Source organism: Silene latifolia, chromosome Y (genome assembly GCF_048544455.1).
Source record: "Silene latifolia isolate original U9 population chromosome Y, ASM4854445v1, whole genome shotgun sequence".
Taxonomy (NCBI): domain Eukaryota; kingdom Viridiplantae; phylum Streptophyta; class Magnoliopsida; order Caryophyllales; family Caryophyllaceae; genus Silene; species Silene latifolia.
Window position 1 is genome coordinate 377825637 of NC_133538.1, and position 14554 is coordinate 377840190.

General features: G+C 37.4%; 1 long non-coding RNA gene across 1 annotated transcript; it reads right to left on the minus strand.

Moving 5' to 3' along the window:
* Positions 1–3510: 3510 nt before the first annotated feature.
* On the minus strand, positions 3511–5502 carry LOC141627431 (uncharacterized). Its single transcript, XR_012536997.1, has 2 exons — positions 5165–5502; positions 3511–3734 (listed from the first exon to the last, which is right to left on the minus strand). It is a non-coding gene; the product is annotated as an uncharacterized LOC141627431 (long non-coding RNA).
* Between the last annotated feature and the right edge of the window lie 9052 nt (positions 5503–14554).

Sequence of the window (14554 nt, forward strand, 5' to 3'; positions counted from 1 at the left end):
CGAACTACCATGGTTCCTCCAATTCATAAAACCGAATCCTAATAACATCCCTTGTTACTTGCATTTTTCATAATTGCAAGTGTACTCAATTTTCGTTGTAAATCTCTCATTGTTCTATTGCCTAGAGTATATCTTGCAAATATCCTCCTTAATTAATATAGCCAAGATGGTTCTCTAACAATGCTAGTGTGATTAGAATATGGTTATCGTGTAACTGCTTGTACATAAATCCATATCAGTTCTAATCACTTAGCTTCATTTCTTTAGTGCTCTAAGAGAACTAACCAATGAACTATATGGATATATTGTGACTTTTCTCAAAAATTCGATTTGTAACTTTTCGTCATACTCCAATTATACGAAATTTAAGAATGGTAATACATCTAAGCGTAATTAATTAATCCAGCAGCGGAAGCAAGTGGATTCAATTTCTATATGTTCAATACCTCTGAACTTGACTAGACTCTTATCAATATAATAATATTCATTTAACGCTAATATCCTCTCAAAACTATCTTTATAGGTATGGATACCTTAGAGATGTATTATTCTTCTCTTAAGTCTTCCATCATTCACAATGATCAATATGTTCCTTTCATATAAGACTAATAATACCACATTACTCCCACTAAACTCCATGTATAAACAGAACTACTCGACAATTCGAGAAATGTTTATCACATGATCAAAACATACAATTCAACTCTCTGATATTTACCTAAGACTTCCTCTCAAGTTGGCATCCTCCTTTAGGATAGTTGCGATTTACAAAACTCATGCAAGATGATTTTAAAATCCAACTATATCAAATCATATCCGAATAAAATGAAGTATTGTTGTTGCGTGTAAAACTCTTGCCACCAACCAACCAAGCTAAATAAACATTTTCATGTTTATGCTTGCTTCGGAATTTTGCGGAGTTGAAACTAGATAAATCATCATAATAAGTTACAGGTTTGTTATTTTCTAAAATAACATAACTCCTGTCCACTTAGATTTCAAAGAAATATTTACTGATTTTGACCAGGAAGGAACGTCTTCCTACGTCTTATTCTCAGCCTGTCCACTTAGATTTCGAAGAAATATTTACTGATTTTGACCAGGAAGGAACGTCTTCCTACGTCTTATACTCAGTTTGTGGCTCTTGAACATTTTCTCCCACTCTGTCTATAAGAGATAATCCTCTTTTGTCTAATAAACATCATCACGAGCCACAAACCCTCTGTTCTCGTGATCATATAGGAAGAGAAACCACATATTTTCATTCGAAACAAGCTACAACTTAGGTACCATGCCTAATCATATCATATATGAATTGTACTTGATTGCTTTAACTATGTTTTGTTTTAGTGGAATAAATAAATACCAGACAAATTGTGATTGGAACAAGTTCCAATTTTATAGTAAAGATTGAATCATATCGTATAGGATTCTTTGTCACGTTCTAATATTATGAAGGTGAACTTGTGATACCATATCACACTCCTTTTGGTGCATATAAATGTCTTCACTTTATTGTTCCGAATATTAACAAAGTACTAATACTTTGGTCATAATCTCTAGGTTATGTTACTTTTAAACGTTCATTGAACTTATTCAAAGAATTTCTCTTCTTACCTCATTAAGTCGATACCAAGTATCTACCTAGTTCGTTGGTAAAAGAGATGAAGAAGTAATAACCCCTTTTGATTGAAATTATATTTGACCATACACTTCAAAGTGTAAATAAGGCGAATATCTTGCTATATTCATAATTCTTTTCTAGAAAGAAGTCATGAATTAATCTTGCTTTGAATACAAGATTCAGACATACCAAGAGATTCTCAATCAAGTGGTTTGAGACACTAGTCAAAACTAGTCTCTATGAGCAATTTCAATCGAGAATCGAGAAATAATGGGGTTCACCAATTTGAGTATTATACAATATGTATGACATTTATTTTAGTTTGAATATAATTACCTTGATTTGTATGGTCTCACAATAAACTTAATCGTGGTATGTAAGGGTACAACACTTGTTTTAATTGCATAATGGTAAAACCCTTTACCTTTTGTGCAAAACTACAAATTATATTCTTAATTAGACATATTATACATCATAACAATTATTGAGGTATATATGTAAATAAAAAACTAAAATGAGTACACTACAACATTCATATGTTTATTGATGAAATGGAAACTACCCTAGTTCCATTCATGCAAATTTTTGAAGTTATTCTTGCTAGTCATCACATGATAATGCCAAATATGATGATGAAATCCACTAATTTGTATCAAATACTCATGATGTGGTATTTGGCAAGAAGGCTATGACAATGTCATACATATTTACGAAGGACTATGTTGGGGTCACACAACCAACTTCCTTAATCTTTACTTATTTAGGAATTTGTCTCTATTTTTAGTGTCTAACACTTTCTCTTTCAAGCCTAGTTCTATCCTTAACATTAAGATAGATACTTTACTTCTTATTGCTCCCACTCACTTCAAGAATTTCTACTTGATGAAGACTTATCTTCATATAAATTCCTAGTTAATCCTTTGCAGGGATGAACTCTATTGTGGTATTTGGTTAATCAAAATTTCTAATAAATTAATTTACCAATTTTACAATGTCATGTGCTTAACAACTTAAGTGCTTGATGACATATGTTTGGATTGAGCAATAAAACTTTTGAACCATGTATGCAATGAAGATATTATTAAAACATATTTTGACTAAGTACTACTTGTATTCATATTTCTTCACAAGAAATCATACATAGGTATGTTAGGAATTTAAGATGCTAATCTTGCATTTGCATAAGACGACTCCTATCGAGTTCTATGGAATAGAATGATTCCTATGGAGTTAGTCCACAACCTATGATACGGTTCAATTTTAGATAGAAATTCTTTGTCGTTAGGAATAGTGGTTTAGCGGAGACTCGTGTTACAATCGAATTGATATCATATATGAGTAGGAGCGATAATGAAGAACAACATAAAACAATGAAATAGTGGGAAAATCAAACATTCATCGTTATATATAAAACATTTAAGAATGTTTTAGCATTTATATAGTGACCTCTACCAAACTATTATAAATGATCCCGAGATCCAAATTCATATCAACTCGGGCACGGTGAGCCGATTCATCCCTAATCAATATAACTCGGTGGATTAACTCTTTAATCGATTCTACTTCTAGAACTCTCGGTCGATAAAATTACTTTAATATTTATCTTTAGCCCAGAACACATGCGACTACGGTCACGAATACTTCTGTTGAGCTCAATCCAAATTTCGATGTAGTAACAATTTACCACCCACTTACCCAACATAACAAGTTTAGCACCCCGGTGAGCCGAGCCTACTTCCTTATGAAATTGGGGCTCATGGTTCTACTATTTGGTAAGGCTAATCCTCAATTATTATTTAGTGAGAGGTCTTGTCAATTTATTATCTATCACGTTTTAAGTGAACTAAAGCGGTGAACTACGATAATTATAATACATGGTCGATGACTCGATAAAATGATATGCATGTGTAGTTATGGCGATTTAGCTATGCATGCAAACATATAAAACAAATACAAAGCAAAACGATAAAATCCTAGTATGGCCTTCCTAAAATAATAAATCAAATAAACTATTTACAAATTCGGAAACCAACTACTTTGGTCCCTTGAACTTCATATGGCAATACTTCAAGGCAACACCGTCTTTGATGGACCGCCTTCTTGAATGGCACTGTCTTCAAGGAACTCCAGAATAAATAAATTACATAGATTTTCTACTTTATACAATATAAAAAGAAAAACAAAACTAAATAAAATAAAATAAAAGTGATACGAGATCACATTAATTGCAACCAAATCGATATCCCCATTCATTTCGGGAAATACCAATTAAAAACAAAGTCCATACTAAGTACAAATTACATACTTTAAAATTATATAAAATAAAATATGACAATCATACTAAAAATGCAGCATTAATATATGTATAAAACATGCCATTTTTTTTTGATTAGGTAAGAAAACTTGTATAAAACATGCCATGTTATGTACCAAATCGCCCTATTTAAGCTAATATCGTATATATGGTCCGGTTTTATGGATTATTGTGACAATTAACCTATTAAAATCACAAAATATTACATAAATTACATCTATGTCCAAGTTAATTACCCCAACCTCTTAGGACTCAAAATTTAGTCTTCACTAAACATTTGACAATAATTCAACTCGATATTTTAGTATTGCTCTTTAAACATCTATTATTCATAATAATAAATAAATAATTCCCAACTAAGTCATAAAAAATTCGAAAATTTCAAAATCATAATTTTGTATATTCTGGGAAATTCCCAACATTCGAAAACTTTAAAAAAATTTGCCTTTATATTATTTTAATTTATTTCACAAATAAATTGTATAAAATATGATTTTATCCCTTTAATTCCAAATTAAACATAAAATTATGCAATAAATCAAAATTAAAATTTTTAATATTCTAAATAAGTTTCTAGAACCTGGAAATGACAAATTTTAAGCCTAAAAGTCGAATTTTATTTTAATGACTATTAAAGTTGCTATTTATCAATTTATATCTCATAAAAAATTAATAACCACTTAAATCATACGAAATTTAACATGCAACTTTAGATATGATGCTCATATCATATATACAATATTGGGAAAAAATTTCATGCCATAAAATTTACTTTAGCTATTTTTGCCAAAATTAGTCACTATTTATTCGATTTTTACATCTAAAAATCATAAATCATGCAAAATTAAACCATTTTATCTAACAATTTATATACAGTGTGTACATATTGCATGTGACAATATACTAAATTTTCACGGGCAGGAACAAAGTCTAACCATTTTTAACATAAATACCTCTATTTAATCGACTTTTAACATGTAAAAATCATAAATCATGCTATATAAAACCATTTTATATGAAATTTTACATACAATTTTTAAAATATGCATGTGAGGTCGTGTAAAATTTTCCTGGTCAGAATAATTGTCTAACTATTTTTGGCATTTTAATTGTCATTTTACTCAATAAAATGTAATAAAAATACAAATAATCGTTTTAAAGAGCAATAAATTACCATAAATCATCAAAATGACAAAATACTTGAGAAAAGATTCGGATTATCTTACATTGAGAATGCCGAAATAGACTACTAATTTGGACTCCTTCGAAATTAGTCTTCGTAAAATTTTCCAAGTGCTCCTTGTGCTCCCAAGTCTTCAAGTGTTCAAAGTAGAACTCCTCCTCAAGGATTGTATCATGGAATCAACCTTAAATCATATACTAATTGTATGCTAGAACTAGTAAATGATACCATAAAAATACACTAATATTTAGATTACTACTACGTACTAGTAATATTGTTGTAATATTAGTAATTTGAATATGTTCTCCTTAAGTTTTCTCAAAAAAAATTTAGAGAGAATGATGATAAGAATATTGTGCAAATTGGAATGAAAAAAAATGAGAAAAACTTATCACATATGGAAGAGGGGAGTCTTGTATTAGAAGAAAGGAGGGGACAACAAGGGGACAAGCATGCTCATGCTTTTAATATTTTTCTTCCCAAAAACATAGGTTTTGCATGCCTATGTTGGTACGTCATGATTATGTTAATTTTACAATAAAATAACAAATCCACTAACTCCATTCCCCTCACAATTTTCGGCTACTATCTATATATAATATGGATCCATTTTAAGTTTGTAAAATATTGTCAATTGTATACATTTGTAATATGTGACACATCTTAAGTCATGTGTCTAATAATGCAATTTTTAACATATTAAAAATCATTATTTCATAAAATAAATCATATACAATATTTTAGTTAGTAATTCATAATTACATATACTTAAAATGGACCATCCAATTGTAATTTACAACAATTTGTAATTACAATAAACCATTCATTCCAACTTTAATGTTTCATAAACAATAATAAAATTTTATTAATTAAAACATTTCAATTACAAAAATGAATCTTATTTAATCGAATTACAATAAGATACAAATTCTCAGTCGTAAAACATATCGTTCAATTTTAGGGAATTAATTAACTTGTATCGACATATGATTAATTAATTAGTCTATTAAGGTTGCATTGCATGGAGATATGACCTTAAGGGGAACAACTAATCACCACTGTCATACAACAGTAATGTCAAACTCTAGCCAGCCAATCATTATCGATTAATGTGGATCAGTTGACCAAATATAATAATTTTCCTTTATGTATTCTTATCATGAAATTTAAACATGTGATCGCACTATTGTTAAGGACACTTACTCCAACACGACCTGCAAGACACCTTGCATTGAGTGGGAGATGATGTAATAGGACAAGAGAATTGGTGACGCACACTTGTCTCAGACAAGTGGGAGATTGTTGGAGATAGTGTCCTCAACAATAGTGAGATCACATTAATAAATCTCATATAAGAATACGTAAGGGATGATTCAATTATATAGTCAACTGATCAACATTAATTGGTAATGATTGGCTAACTAGAGTTTGACATTACTGTCGTTTGACGGTGGTGATCAGTTGATCTCTTAAGATCACACCTATAGGACAATTCCCTTAATAGATTAATTAATTAATTGTATAACGATACAAATTAATTAATTCCTTAAAATTGAACAAATTATAATAGTGAGTGAGAATATATATATATATATATATATATATATATATATATATATATATATCTTATTGTAATTTGATTAAATAGGATTCTTTTTAGTAATTAAATTGTTTTTATTACTAAAATTGATTATTGTTTATGAAACAAATTGAGATAAGAATGAATAGTTAATTATAATTACAAAATGTTGTGAATTATATTAACTTGACCAATATTATACACAAGTAATTATGAATTACAAGTAAATTTGTTATTTGTAATTTAATTAATTTATATAATGATATTTAATTGTGAAATATGCATTAAATTCATTAATAAAATGTTACATGCTACATGTGACATATTGTATGACAATGTTACAATTGACAATCATAAAATGGTTGTCCATTTTATGGATGGACCGAAATTGGAGGGTTTTGGGTTAGTGGTTGTTTTTATTTTAATTGTTAAATTAAGACACAATCATAACCTAAAATTACTAGCCTTACACACCTATTTTTTTGAGAAGAGAAAACGAGAAAGTGGAAGCCATGCATTGGCTTTGGGACACCTCCCCCACCTGGCTCCCCTTCTCTATTATGAGAAAAATGAAATCATTTTTCTCTTATGCAATATTAAAATTCTTACATTATTCTCTCATCTCTCTAAAAATTATTTTAGACAAAATTTGTTCATTCTAATATTACATAAAAACATTACTAGAAGTAGTAATATATTATATAGAATATATTTTAAGGTATACTACTAGTATAATCTTGTTAATTATATTAGTAGTTTTTACAACAAGAGAAGAATCTCTACACTTGAGATTTGGTTTGAAGGATCATCCATAATCTTTTAGCTCAAGAACAACTAAGAAAGGTGTCCTTGTTTGTGCCCAAAGTTTCGAACCATTTACAATGTAAGGAAACTCGATTTTCTTTCTTATTTCATTATTTTGATTGCATGTAACTAGATCTAGGATCACTAAATTAATGAGTTAATTTATACACTATTAGAAGAGTCTAATAGGGGTTTATGAAACTTTCAGAATACCCGCCGTCTAAGGTACCCTCGAGATCCCTAAATCAATGGTATCTGGAGAGACGAGGCGGAGGATGTCTACATAGTCCCATGAAAGGGCAAAGAAGCGAAAGAGATCGGTCATCTTACTCGGTCCGGACACCCCTACCAAAACCCGAACAATTCAAAAGTCGTTCCATGGAATGACCAGGTTGTCCCGGACACGGACACCCAACCCAAGGCTCCCGAAAACTCGATCCTTAAACAACTGCAAAAAGCAAAGGCCGAAATTTCAATTTCGCAACTGATCGCTACATGCTTCGAACATCGGCGGGCTTTACTACAAGCTTTGGGAAAGCTGACAGTTCCCTCTACCTCCTCTCCCGAAGAAGCAGTGTTACATATGACAAGGGATGTCCCCGACCTGAGCAACCTGGTCATCTTCTCTGACGAAGATATCCCTCCATTCGGAGCCAACCATAACCTGGCCATGTACATCACCGTACAATGCCCCAAGAAGAATGTGCCTATGGTTCTATAGGATGACGGATCTACGGTTAATGTCATTCCCCTCAAAACGGCTCACTGACTGGGTATCAAAGAAGCTGATTTGGTCCCAACAAACCAAGGAGTACGCGCCTATGACGGCACTCGTCGTAAGGTCGTAAGGCTCATCACCTTATCCATTGCAACTGGACCCTTGGAAAGACAGGCTAGTTTCCAGCTGGTCGACATCGACGCCTCTTTCAACATGCTTCTAGGACGCCCCTGGATTCAAGCCGTCAAGGCCGTCACCTCAACCCTCCATCAGAAAATCAGGGTCCCTTTTAACGGGAAAACAATCACAATTTCCGCTTCCCCGATCAAGACTATCATGAAAAAGGGGATAGCCTCCCAAGTCATTGAGGAAGACGACACCAAAATGTAGGGATTCCAAGCTGTGAATGCCCTAACCGATGAATCAACACCTTTTGATTGTGACCCGTTCTCCAACCTCACAGTCAATCACATTCTGATGCGCCAGGGTTATTTCTCGGACCTGCCCCTCAATCCGTTGAAGAACACCTTGCCTCCTATGAAACAGGCTAAGGTCCCCAACATCCCCTTTGGGCTAGGCTATGAACCTACCGATGAAGACATCCAGGAGATGAACCTCCTAATACGGAAGCGCAAAAAGCACGGAGTCATCCTCCGTTCATACCATTTGACTCTCAATGGATACTTCGTCCCCGAGGGAGAATCCGAGCTCTACAACGGCTTTCCTGAGCCAATCTATGACTCCATAGCTAAGGTCAAACACCCAGGCGTAGAGGTCTTTCAAGACTGCTACTTGATCCCCGACAACACCAAAGCTGCGTCGACCAAATATGAGTCGACCCCATGCCTCAATGGACAAGCCGTGAGTGTCCTCTTCGGAGAGGACAATATCAAGCACCTCGGCTATGAGGACATCATCAACATTGCTCTAAAAGACAACCAGTTCGACCCCACCGCCTTAATCTCCGATACAGACCCGGAGAAAGCTACACAAGGCTGGAGGAAAATTGTCAAGTGGACCGATCGCCAAGGCCGCATCCTTAAGGTCACAACTAGAGAAGGCCTTATGTTCAAGAGGAAAGTGAAAAAGAGTCTGAGTCTAAGTCAGATTCGGAGTCTGTCCTAGCTCCTAGCATTCCTGATGTCCCTGTTAAAGTCCCCTTTCCACTGTTTTATCACAAACTTGTGGCTGCTTCAGAGGCCAAGTCAACTAAGGTTATCCCCACTCCCATGGAAGGTAGCAACCTAGAGCTTGTTCCAGGGACCACCTCCTCTGTTGTGTCGCCTCTGACTGCCCATGAGATGTATGTCCTATCCGAGCTTTTCGCTCAAGTCGACTTAATGAACGCTAAGTTTGCTTACGATTCGTCTCAATTTAACTACAATGCAATTCTGAACGAATATGAGAAATTTGACTTGAGTGACTACCCACCTCACCTAGCCAAAGAACTTGACAAATGAGAGGATACCCATCATTGAGGAGACCGAACCTATTAAGGTAGGAACCGACAACACACCTCAAGAACTTAGGATAGGGACCACCCTTGACCCCTCAGAAAGACAGCAGTTTATTGACCTCCTATACGAATACAAGGACGTATTTTCTTGGTCCTACAAAGACATGCCTGGGATCGACAGAGAGATTGCAGAACACAGAATACCCATTAAACCCGGAGCTAAACTCGTGAAACAAAAGTTGTGCCGAATACGTCCTGAATGGGCCTTGAAAATCAAGGAAGAGGTAGACAAGCTGTTCAAAGCCGGATTCATCAAAGTGTCCGAATACTGTGACTGGGTGGCCAACATAGTTCCTGTACCCAAGAAAGACGGGAGAATTCGGGTTTGCATCGACTTCAAGGATCTGAATAAAGCAAGTCCAAAAGATGACTTCCCTCTACCACACGTTGACATCCTGGTGGATAATACCGCCGAGCATGCCCTACTATCATTCATGGACGGGTATGCTGGGTACAACCAGATAAAAATGGTTGAGGAAGACATGCACAAGACTGCATTCACTACACAGTGGGGTACATACTGCTACACTGTCATGCCCTTCAGTCTAATAAATGCCGGAGCGACTTATCAAAGAACCGCCACCATACTCCTACATGACATTATGCACAAGGAGGTGGAGGTATATGTCGATGACATGATCGTCAAATAAAAAGAGCGGGATAGCCACATCAACGCCCTCCGGAAATTCTTCGCTCATCTGCAGAAATATAACATGAGACTGAATCCTCAGAAGTGTGCATTCGGGGTCACCTCCGGAAAAATCCTGGGACACGTCGTCAGCAAAAGAGGCATCAAAATTGATCCTACCAAAATCAAGGCTCTTCAACAAATGCCTCGGCCTTAGAAAGAGAAGGAGATTCAGGGATTTCTCGGTCAAGTCCAATACATCAGCCGCTTCATAGCCAAACTCACTATGATTTGCGAACCAATGTCCAAGAAGCTTCGCGCCTCCGATCACACCGATTGGGACGACAACTGTCAAAGGGCCTTCGATAGGAATTCCCTTATCCCTGTACCTGAGTGTCACCGACACAGCCATGGGAGAAATGCTAGCACAAACCGTCGACGGCGAAGAATGATCTATCTACTATATCAGCAAAAAGTTTATCGAGTATGAGAAAAGGTACACCTAACTGGAAAATACATGCCTTGCCCTAGTATGGTCAACAAAGAAGCTGCGACACTACATGCTCAGCTACGCGGTTCACATCTGCTCCAAGATGGACCCGGTCAAATACTTCTTCGAAAAACCCGTACTAAACGGAAGACTGTCTAAATGGACACTCATGTTATCTGAATTTGATCTCAAATTCATACCCCTCAAGGTTATCAAGGGAAGGGCAGTCGCCGATTTCCTAGCATAAAATCCCGTCAATGATGATCCAACAACCGACACATGGTCACTCCCTGACGAAGACATCCTTTGTGCCGACACCGACGCATGGGACCTATACTTCGATGTTGCATCAAATTTGAGAGGCTTTGGGGTAGGAATCCTTCTAATATCACCAGAAGGGGAAGATGTTCCAATCTTGGTCAAACTAGACTTCGCCGTCACCAATAATGTCGCTGAATACGAAGCATGCCTCATCGGCCTACAGGCAGCCATAACACTTGGCATCAAGAGACTCAGGGTCCACGGCAATTCCTCACCGATAATCAATCAGGCTTCCGGATCATGGTAAATCCGAAGCGACATCTTAGCACCCTACCGAGCAAAACTAAATCAGGAGGCCGAATTCTTCAACCAAATCGACTACTTCCACTTGCCACGAGAGGAAAATCAATTTGCTGACGCCTGGTAAAACTTGTCGTGCTCGTCAACATAACTGACGACATGACATCGATGCCCCTATGTGTCGAGAGAAGGAGCAAGCCAGCTCACATCTGCACCATCAACAACGACGAGGAAAACCATGTCGAACCTTGGTACCAAGCCATCCTCAACTACAAAACCAAAAACGAATTCCCTCCCAACTCTGATACAAGAGGACAAAGAGCCATCCGTTTACTTGTATCACAATTCGTGATAAACCAAGAACAACAATACAAAAGAACAACCCAAGGGATTCTTCTCCTTTGCATTGATCACCACAAAGCCAAAAAGTCATGGGAGAGGTCCACGACGGAGAATGTGGCCCTCACATGAGCGCAATGATGCTGACCCGAAAAATCATGAGGTTAGGCTACTACTGGACCACCATGGAAGCCGATTGCAGAAACTACGTCAAACATTGCCACATTGCCAAATCTTCGCCAACATACAACACATACCACCATCCCTTTTATACATTATGACATCACCCTGGCCTTTCTCGACCCTGTGGGAACCAAAGGGCATTGCTTCGTCCTCGTCGCCATCGACTACTTCACTAAATGGGTGAAAGCACAGTCCTATGCAGTTTTGACCGCCAAACAAGGGGCCAAGTGCAATCAGAACAACATCATCTTCAGATATGGGGTACCCCATGAAATCATCAGCGACCAAGGCTCCCATTTCTGGGCGGAAACACAAGCCTTGCTTGACAAATACAAAACCAAGCGACATCGATCATCCCCCTATCGTCCCCAAACCAACGGAGTGGTAGAGGCAGCAAACAAAACACTTGTCACCATCATCAAGAAGATGTAAGATAATTACCGCGATTCGCCAAGCAAACTCCCATTCGCACTCTGGGGATACCGAACCTCCATTCGAACACCCACATGACCCACACCCTTCTACCTAACATACGGTATGGAGGCGGTTCAACCAGTAGAGTTGGAAGTCCGCTCTACGCATCCTACTAGAGAGTCAAGTTCCCGAGGCAGAATGGACCCGTCGAAGGTTCGAACAACTCACGCTTCTAGACGAACGACGACTCAACGCCTTGCACAACGTCCAGCTATACCAACGACGTATACAACGGGCATTCAATAAAAAGGTCAAACCCAGGAACATCAAAGAAGGCGACTTGGTCCTCAAGTCGGTTCGAGCACCATTACCCATTGATCCGAAGGGGAAATTCAAACCCAATTGGGCCGGGCCATACCTGGTCAAGAAAATACTTTCGGGGGGCGCAGTGAGACTGAGTTACCTAGACGGGAAGTATTTCACAAACCCGACCAACCTAGACCAACTCAAGAAATACTACCCTTGAGACCTAGCAACCAACAAACCTCGCCCTAGTTTTACAGCTAGCAACCACCATATACCTTTTAAGTCAAGTTCCTCAACACGTTCTGATTTGAAATTATTGTATGTTTTATCGAGTCTAAGTTGCGGCACCTTGCCACGTTTCAAACGTCCTTTGATCTATCAAAGAGGACATCCATTTGCTCTCAAAACAAACACCTGAACTACAAGCATGGTTTGATTTCACCTCTTCAGGTGGATACGTAGGCAGTCCTTTCTTACACAAGAAGGATACAACAACAAAACCCAAATAAAACTTTACAAAATATTTTGAACTATGATCACGATTTGATTTTTCCTTTTCAAGTGGATAGTAGGCAGTCTTTTCCTACACAAGAAGGATAAAACCATCCCCACATACAAAAACAATCACCCATATCAACTTCAAATTCAAAAAAAGAAAAGGAAAAACATTCCCCTTTCCACAAAACAAAAATACAAAAAGGAAGGCTTTCTCCCTTCCCACAAAAATCTCATTTCCCAAGTGTAATTTTTAGGATAATTCAAATCGAATTATCCTTTACAAAATAGATGGAGGGAACAAGCGTTCACAATTTCTTTTGACACAAGCAATCCTCTTATTTAATTACTAATGAGAAGGATTACAAATTTGACAACAAATAAAGCTAAGAAAGTCTACAACTTGTCGAAGCAAGAGTGTCGACTAAGACATTTCACATAATAAAACTAGCACAAAATACACGATACATAGCTAGTACAACATAATAAAAACTCACAACAGTAACACAACATAATAATAAAGTCGGTAATGGAGGTCTTCATTCTTCCATTCTACCCTTGCCTTTTCCGTCGGGGTACATCTTCCCCTTGCTCTTCTTGTTGGCCCGCCTAGCTTGAACTTCCTCTTCGGAACGGATTCTCAACGGATCTACAACGGCGATGGCCTCCGGTCTCTTGCAAGACCCCATACTCGGTCCAAGACGAGCCCATGGACGGCCCACTACCTCTTTGGGACCCGAGCTTCTCCTCTTTGGTGGCCTTATTACATCCTGGCTAACATCATTGACAAAGTCGTCAAAGAAGGCACGGTTGGCCTTGCTAACCTATCTATACTTCAAGTCGACGATGTCGACCTTACGAGATTTGGACCTTTCCTCCAAGCTTTGAGCTCTTGACCACTTGACATAAGCGGGAGTCACCTATGTCATGGCAACGGGGTTTGGTACCTCCCAAATCGGCGGAGTGGCCCACCATCTTTCGAAGACCTCCACAAGCTCGGAGTTTCGAAAAACACTGTCTTGGACGAGAGTATCTTGAGTGGGCACCTTTTGTTGACGCCCCATTTGCCTAATAAGCCTTTCGGGATAGATGAAGGAAGCAACATTCAAACCCACCACCATCAAAGAACAAGAACAAACAACCGAAGCGGGCAACCCCGTGAAGGACCTCAAGTGCCAACATGGCACCACCCAACGGATATGAGGACCACCCTCCTCCAACAATCTTGAGGTCCAATAGGCCTCGGTGGATGCAAAACTATCCGAGTACAACTTCTTCCTCATAGTAAGGTGACGGAAGGTGTAAGAAGAAGAATCGGCCGGAGACTCTACCTACCTTAGCCTCTCCAATAGCCACACTTGGAGGATCCTTGGAGATCCGAACGAGGGAACTTCTCTACA